The sequence below is a fragment of the Malaclemys terrapin genome, chromosome 1 (assembly GCF_027887155.1).
Source record: "Malaclemys terrapin pileata isolate rMalTer1 chromosome 1, rMalTer1.hap1, whole genome shotgun sequence".
In the NCBI taxonomy this organism is placed as follows: Eukaryota; Metazoa; Chordata; order Testudines; family Emydidae; genus Malaclemys; species Malaclemys terrapin.
The window spans coordinates 346,429,253-346,436,286 of record NC_071505.1 but is presented as its reverse complement, the minus strand read 5'-3'; the positions used below and the strand labels follow the sequence as shown (position 1 = coordinate 346,436,286).

Below are 7,034 nucleotides of genomic sequence, written 5' to 3'. Positions count from 1 at the left end.
ATTTTTCTCCCTGAGGTGATGCTGCCTTCAGTTGAAGGGCAGCAGCTGGTCTCAACCACTGCCACCCCTGGAAGCATGCTGCTTCCCACTGCTGCAGGGGAATCGAGGAGACTCTCTCTCCTTTACCAGTTCCTGGTACTTTCCCCTTTCCATCTGAGGTCCCAGCAGAATGCTCCTTCTTGCTGCTGGCGGACACTTTAACAGTTTGAGCTACATGGAGGGAATCATTGCCAATTAGCATATCAATAAGAGTATCGTCTACTACCCCCACCGATCATACAACTTCCAAACGCTTGGTTTCTATGTGCACTTTAGCCAAAGGCATAAGGATTTTGTAACCACCAAATAAATAAATATCTAAAATAAAATCTCTGCCATCTGTCCTGTCAGTATGTCACCTTGTTGCACTATACTCCTCCTAACCACAGAAATGTCTCTCCCTGTATTTTCACACCCAAGCTGTTCCCTGCCATTAAGTGCTTCGTATCTGTTGTGCAGAGGCCAATTTTACAAACCTAGTATGATACATGAGAGGTGCCTGAGGGGCTTCTGTGCTCAGAATCGCAGCATTTCAATGGGCTACCTGCTGCCTGCTTCCTCTGAGCACAGGGCATTTATCCCTCGGGTGATCAGTGGTATTACAATGATAGCAGCCCTGGACTCCTTTGTTTTTTCCATCTGTAGTTTATTCACAATAGATGCTTCTGTCTGCTCAAAATCATCAGCTAGAGAAGCCATCTATCCACAGTTTTCACCATTTTGTCCCAGAGACACTGGTTCCAATCATCTCCACATATGTTTAAGACGTGCTCCTGCCCAACTAGGTCAAACATTCCTTCAAAGCTTGTAACACCGGTGCCCCTTACCCACTTTCCCATCAAATCTTTCATTTTTTTTTACATATTTCACATTACACACCAGCACCCCTCTTAAGAGTCCTAAATTTCACTCTATATGTTTCAGGGGTAATCTGAAATAGTTTCAAAATCATTTCTTTGAATTTACAATAATCTAAAGCATCATCAATTGGCATTTTATTGAGTATATCTAGAGCTTTACCAGTTAAATTAGCAACTAAAATGGGCATCTTCTGGTCACCACAAATCTCACACAGCCTCTCAAAGGTAATGAAGCATTCAGCAATATCCCCTGCCTCATTGTATGCAGGACACAGCTGTTCCCATTTGAGGATTTTTGGAGAGATGGGAATCAGTGGAGTTGGAGGGTTCTGGTTCTGCTTTAACAGCAAGTGCAATTGGTGATTCTGCTCTCTCTCTCTCTTTTCAGTTTCTTGTTGTTTTAGTTCCATAGCTCTTCTGTGTTCAGCCTCCTCTCTGGCAGCCTCTGCCTGCAATCTGAATTTCACAATCCTTTCGCTGGTTGCACTCATCTTGCTGCTTTTCTGTCTCTACTTCCTTTTCCCAAAATAAGCAAATGGAAAATAACAAACTGGTAACCTCTTTGACTGATCTCCAGCCACCACACTTAAAATCTCCCTTAAAATTTCTACACCAGTGTATGAAGTGCAAATCTCACTCAGAACAAGAAGTTTTGTATTTCACCCTGCTCGCTGTATTGGACTTCCCCAGAATGCAACCTGGAACTGGGGTACCGCTGAGTCCTCTGGTACAGTAATCTGATTCCCCTCTCACACTGTGATTATGTGACAAGTTGCAGACCCCTCCACATCCTGCACTAACACAGAGATTCACAGTCAGGGACACACCCAGCTGAGTTACATGAATGGTTTCTCCAGCCACTCATGAACCAACAATAGAGAGGATCCAGCCAATTCCCCCCAATTTAGGACTCCAGAGCTCTACCATCTTGCCCTGGTCAGAAGTCTGACCAGTGTAAGTTTATTACCTAGTCTGCCTCTCCCTCAATGTGGAGAGGACAATGCACCAGCCTCTCTTCTTGATCAGATTTCCCTTTGGCATTTCAAACAACACTCTGTATTAGGTGAAAAACATAAAACTGATTTATTAACTAAAGAAGGATAGATTTTAAGTGATTTTAAATGATTATCCTATTTGTATGCATGTCTCATTTTTGTGTTTGAAGTTATGAATATTGACTATACACCTTTCAAATGTGTTTGCTTCTGTGGTAATGGATATTCATGTTGATGTCCCATCAAAAAAGACAATGGGCCATGGAAGAAGCTTATCCCACCTGATGGTCTTTCCTGAGAACATTCTAGCCAGGATATGGGTAATGGCCCCTGCTATGACTCACTGAAGCAAGAAAGGGAATGTGACCAGCTTATGTGATACCAGACTCCATCTTCTGCATGTACTTTCCCACTAACTGTGCTGGGCGCTTCGTTTGGGACAATGAAGTTCCGTCCAAATGGCAGAAGCTATAAAAGGGGATGTGACATCAGCATTGGGCCTCACTCCCCCCACAACTCAACACCTGAAAACACTGCTAGAGAGAAAAGATTTTGACTGGGGAGGTGGACCCAGGCTGGAAAGGAGAAATCCCGGCGCGTGTATGGAAGATTGATGAACTGTTTGTACCATCAGGGTGAGATATTGCTTGATTCAAACCCTGTCTAGTTTATAGAACTCAGATTGCGATTTCACTTTATTTCTTAGCTATTTTAAGGTATGCCTTGAGGGGAAGAGGCAGAGCAGGGGCATAACCTGGGGGAAGAGGCAGAGCAGAGGGGCGGGGCCTCAGGCTTCCAGTTACCAGCAATTAGAACAGTGGCAACTCTGAGTTGTATATAAACAGATTCCCCAGTTTGTCATGCTGACACAGTACAGTTAGGTCAGGAAAGGATTTAATGTCTGTTTGACTGGCCAGTCAGTGATTCGGGGAAGGGGGCCCAGCACCATGTCACCAGCCAGCTCTCCATGGAGCTTGTCCTGAGAGCCAGAGAACCAGGAGAAAGCTTTAGGCCCCTTTATGAATAAAGAGCTGGAGCAGCTTATCCCAGATCTGTTGGGTCCTCACCCCATAGATGATGGGGTTTAGCATGGGGGGAACCAGGAGATGCATGTTGGCCATGAGAACGTGGAAATGCAGGGCCATATTGTGCCCAAACCGTTGTGTGAGGGTGGCGAAGAGGTGTGGGATGTAAGAGGCTAAGATGACACAGAGGTGGGAGCTGCAGGTCCCAAAAGTCTTGAGCCGGGCGTCTTTTGTTGGGAGGCTGAAGATGCCCCTGAGGATCTGGGTATAGGACACGGCGATAAAAAACAGATCCATACCGATCACCAAGAATGCCACAGAGAGGCTGTAGTAACTACTGAGACTGATGTCGGCACAGGCCAGCTTCACCACAGCTATGTGCTCACAGTATGTGTGGGGAATGATGTTGGTTCTGCAATATGGTCATCTCCTCGCCAGGAAAGGATGTGGCAGTATGAGCATGATGCCGCGCAGCACCATGGCCAGGCCAATTTTGGCCACCACCGGATTTGTTAGGGGGGTGGAATGTCTCAGGGGATCGCAGATGGCCACGTAGCGATCAAGAGCCATGGCCACAAGGACCCCAGACTGCATCGCAGAGAAGCTGAGAATGAAGTACATCTGGGTGAGGCAGGCACTGAAATTGATCTCCCTGGAATTGAACCAGAAGATGCTCAGCATTTTGGGTAGGATGGATGTAGACAGGACCAAGTTGGTGACAGACAACATGCAGAGGAAATAGTACATGGGCCCATGGAGGCTCGGCTCCGTCTTTACGATGAACAGGATGGTGAAGTTCCCCAAGATGGCTATGGCATAGATTGCACAGAAGGGGATGGAGATCCAGACATGGGCTGCCTCCAGGCCAGGAATGCCGAGCAGGATGAAGTTGGAGGGGTTGGTGAAGTCGGTTGAGTTGGATTCTGACATGGTGAAGGGGAGAAGGTGTCCAACACTGAGGCAGAATGGTGTTTCCTGCATGTATCGTATGTTCCCCTGACTTCCTGTATGTGCCCAGAGTCTAAGGTGATGGTCGCAGGACAAACACCTGGATGGAGAGACAATGTTAATATAAGACATTACATGCACTACTGGACGCTGTTCTCGTGGGTGAAGCAGATTGGTCGCTCTTCACACATTGAAAAATGACATTTTCATTATTCAGATAAATGAATTAAGAACACGTGACCCTCCTAATGCCAATTCCATATTTTATGGTGCTCCCTGCATCAATACTTCCTCCACATCGTGGTGTGGGAAACCTTAGGCGGCACCAGCAGGAAACACAAGCGCATACTGGTTATCTCTTACTGTTTCCTAGGCCTTGTCTACACTGCCAAGTTTTTTCGCCAAAAGGCAGCATTTGGTGATGAAATAGTGGAGGTGTAAATATTACAAAGCCACTTTGACGACGGAATTCCTCATTTTCAGTGACGTAATAAAGCCACCTTGATGAGAGTTGCAATGTTTTTACACAACATTTTTGTCGCCAAAGTGCCAGTGTAGACACCTTTCTTGATTTTATCACTGTAATTGGCCAATTGCTTTTCTCCAACACCCAACGTCCTCCACCCCTGGGAACACTCACCATGTTTCCAGTGTTCATCAGCATGTGTGCTTGTCAAGGGTCAGCTGGAAAGTGACTGGTGTGTTACTAGCAGTGTATTTTAATGTAGTGTTTCAATGCTGTAAATGTACTTAACAATAATGCTTTTCTTTATTGTTACTTGTGCTTCTCCAGATATGTCCTTGAAAGGAGGCAACCCCTCCACTCCAGCTGAGTGTCTCCACTGGATAAGAAAGCGACCAAGATGGAGCAAGGAAGATATGTTCTGGGAGGTGCTGCAGTACTCTGATGCAGACAAGATGGAATGCAGGCAGTGGAGGCAAAGTGACAAGCAGGAAAGAAAAGAAAACGAGGCATAGACTAGGGATGCAATGGAGAGGCTGATAAAAATTTTCTAGTGACAAACCAACATGATGCAGTCCCTCCTGATGCTCCAGACTTAGCAGATGGGTGCCCGCCCTCCCCTTCAGCACATTCAGAACTCTTTGCCATGTCCTCCCCAAACTCCACCCGCACATTTCCTTCCGATTTCTGGGACGTCTCTCCGTTCACTCCACCTCCAGAGACACCTTTTCAAAGGAAAGCTGGACGTACGCTCAGCTGTGTGTGTGTGCATGGTGTGGTGGGTTTTTTGGCAATAAAAGCAAAGTTATTTGAATAACAAGCACTCTTTATTTGTTTCCGGTGAAGTTATGATAGCAGAAAGCAACAGCAAAGCAGCAGGCAGTTTTACCATTTCCTTACATTGAACTTTGAGCCTGAACAATCACAACTGCTTCCTACCCTACCAAATTTGGACTTCATTATGCATTACAATCCCATGCATAGCAATAAATATTACTCGTTCTCATTTTCACAGTGTTGCCGCAAAGCCTCCCTGATTCCAATTGCCCTCCACTGTTCCCTCTAATAGCCTTGGTATCTGGCTGGTCAAAATCAGCAACCACGTGTTCTGTCCGAGCAGTGCACCACTGAGCAAACTTTTCGCCCTTACCTTCACAAATAGTATACAAGGTGGAACACACGGCTACAACCATGGGAATATTTTCCTCATTGAGGTCTAACCTTTCAGAAAGGAATCGCCAGCACACTTTTAATCTGCCAAATGCACATTCTACGGTCATCCTGCTCCTACTCAGCCTATTGTTGAAATGCTCCTTACTGCTCTCCAGGTTTCACTTCTATGTTTTCATGAGCCCTGGCATTGAGGGGTATGCCAGGTTTCCCAGGATTACTCTGAGCATTTCAACATCCCCTGTGGGGATGTTCTGGTCTGGAAAGAAAGTCCCCGATTTCAGCTCTCTGTAAAGGCTGGTGTTCGTAAAGATTCATGCATCATGCACTTTTCTGGACCACCCTGCTCGGATGTCAATGAAACGCTCACAGTGATCCTCGAGTGCCCACAACACCATGGAGAAGTACCCTTCCAATTGATATATTCCATCGCAAGGTGTCCGGTGCCAAAATTGGAATATGCCTGCTATCTATCACCCCTCTGCAGATAGGGAAACCCATTTCTGCAAAGCCATCCACAATGTCAGGCACGTTGCCAAGAGTCACGGTCTTGCGGTGCGGGATGTGATTAATGGCCCTTCAGTTAATGCAGACTCAACGGTTGATTTCCCAACTCCAAACTGATTTGCGACCGACCAGTAGTAGCCTGGAGTCACCAGCTTCCACAATGTGATTGCCATGCACTTCTCCACTGACAGCGCAGCTCTCATTTGGGTGTCCTTGCGCCATAGGGCTGGGGTGAGCTCAGTACACAATTCCAGGAAGGTGGCTTTCCAATTCCAAAAGTTCTGTAGCCACTGCTCATCATCCCAGACCTGCAAAACAATGCGATTCCACCACTCAGTGCTAGTTTCCCGAGCCCAAAACTGACATTCCACCATGCTCAGCTGTTCTGTGAATGCCAAAAGCAATCTAACGCTGCTGCTATCCATGTCAGATACCACATCAGGCAACTCTGACTCCTGTTTCATTCACAATTTCCAGATTGATTCCATTGCCATTTGTGATGTGCTACTGACAGCTAGCAGAGCAGTGTGGTATCCATTCCTGCAGATAGAGGTGGTGGGCTGAGCAGAAAACAAGGGACTTTGAAAAATGTCGTGAACTGGAGACGGAAGCACATGGAATGCTGGGATGGAGAGCAATGCATCATGGGACATTGATCCAGGAGCCATAATGTGCTGCAATCCACTCTGCCTTCCCACAACACCTATGTACGCAAGATGGAGAGCTGAACAGTGGGATAGCTACCCACAGTGCATTGCTCTCACTGTCACTGTGACCACCCCACGTGTGGACGCGCTATGCCAAAAGAGACAGTGTGAACGTACAACAATGGTTTTCTTTAAAGGCTTTTTGGTCATTGACTAAACTTTCAGTGAAAAAAATCGGCCAATGTAGACATCGCCTTAATGCAATGAAAGCCAGGCTAGAGAGCCATGCTGTAGGGAGTTTCCTATTCACCTACTTAGTGAAAATCTGAGAGTGGGGAAAAAAAACTTTGCCAAGATATGTGCCAGGGAGGAACATCTCA

General features: G+C 46.3%; 1 pseudogene; it reads right to left on the bottom strand.

The window, feature by feature from the left end:
* Nucleotides 1-2,901: 2,901 nt before the first annotated feature.
* Nucleotides 2,902-3,900, bottom strand: LOC128843285 (olfactory receptor 52R1-like; annotated as a pseudogene).
* Between the last annotated feature and the right edge of the window lie 3,134 nt (nucleotides 3,901-7,034).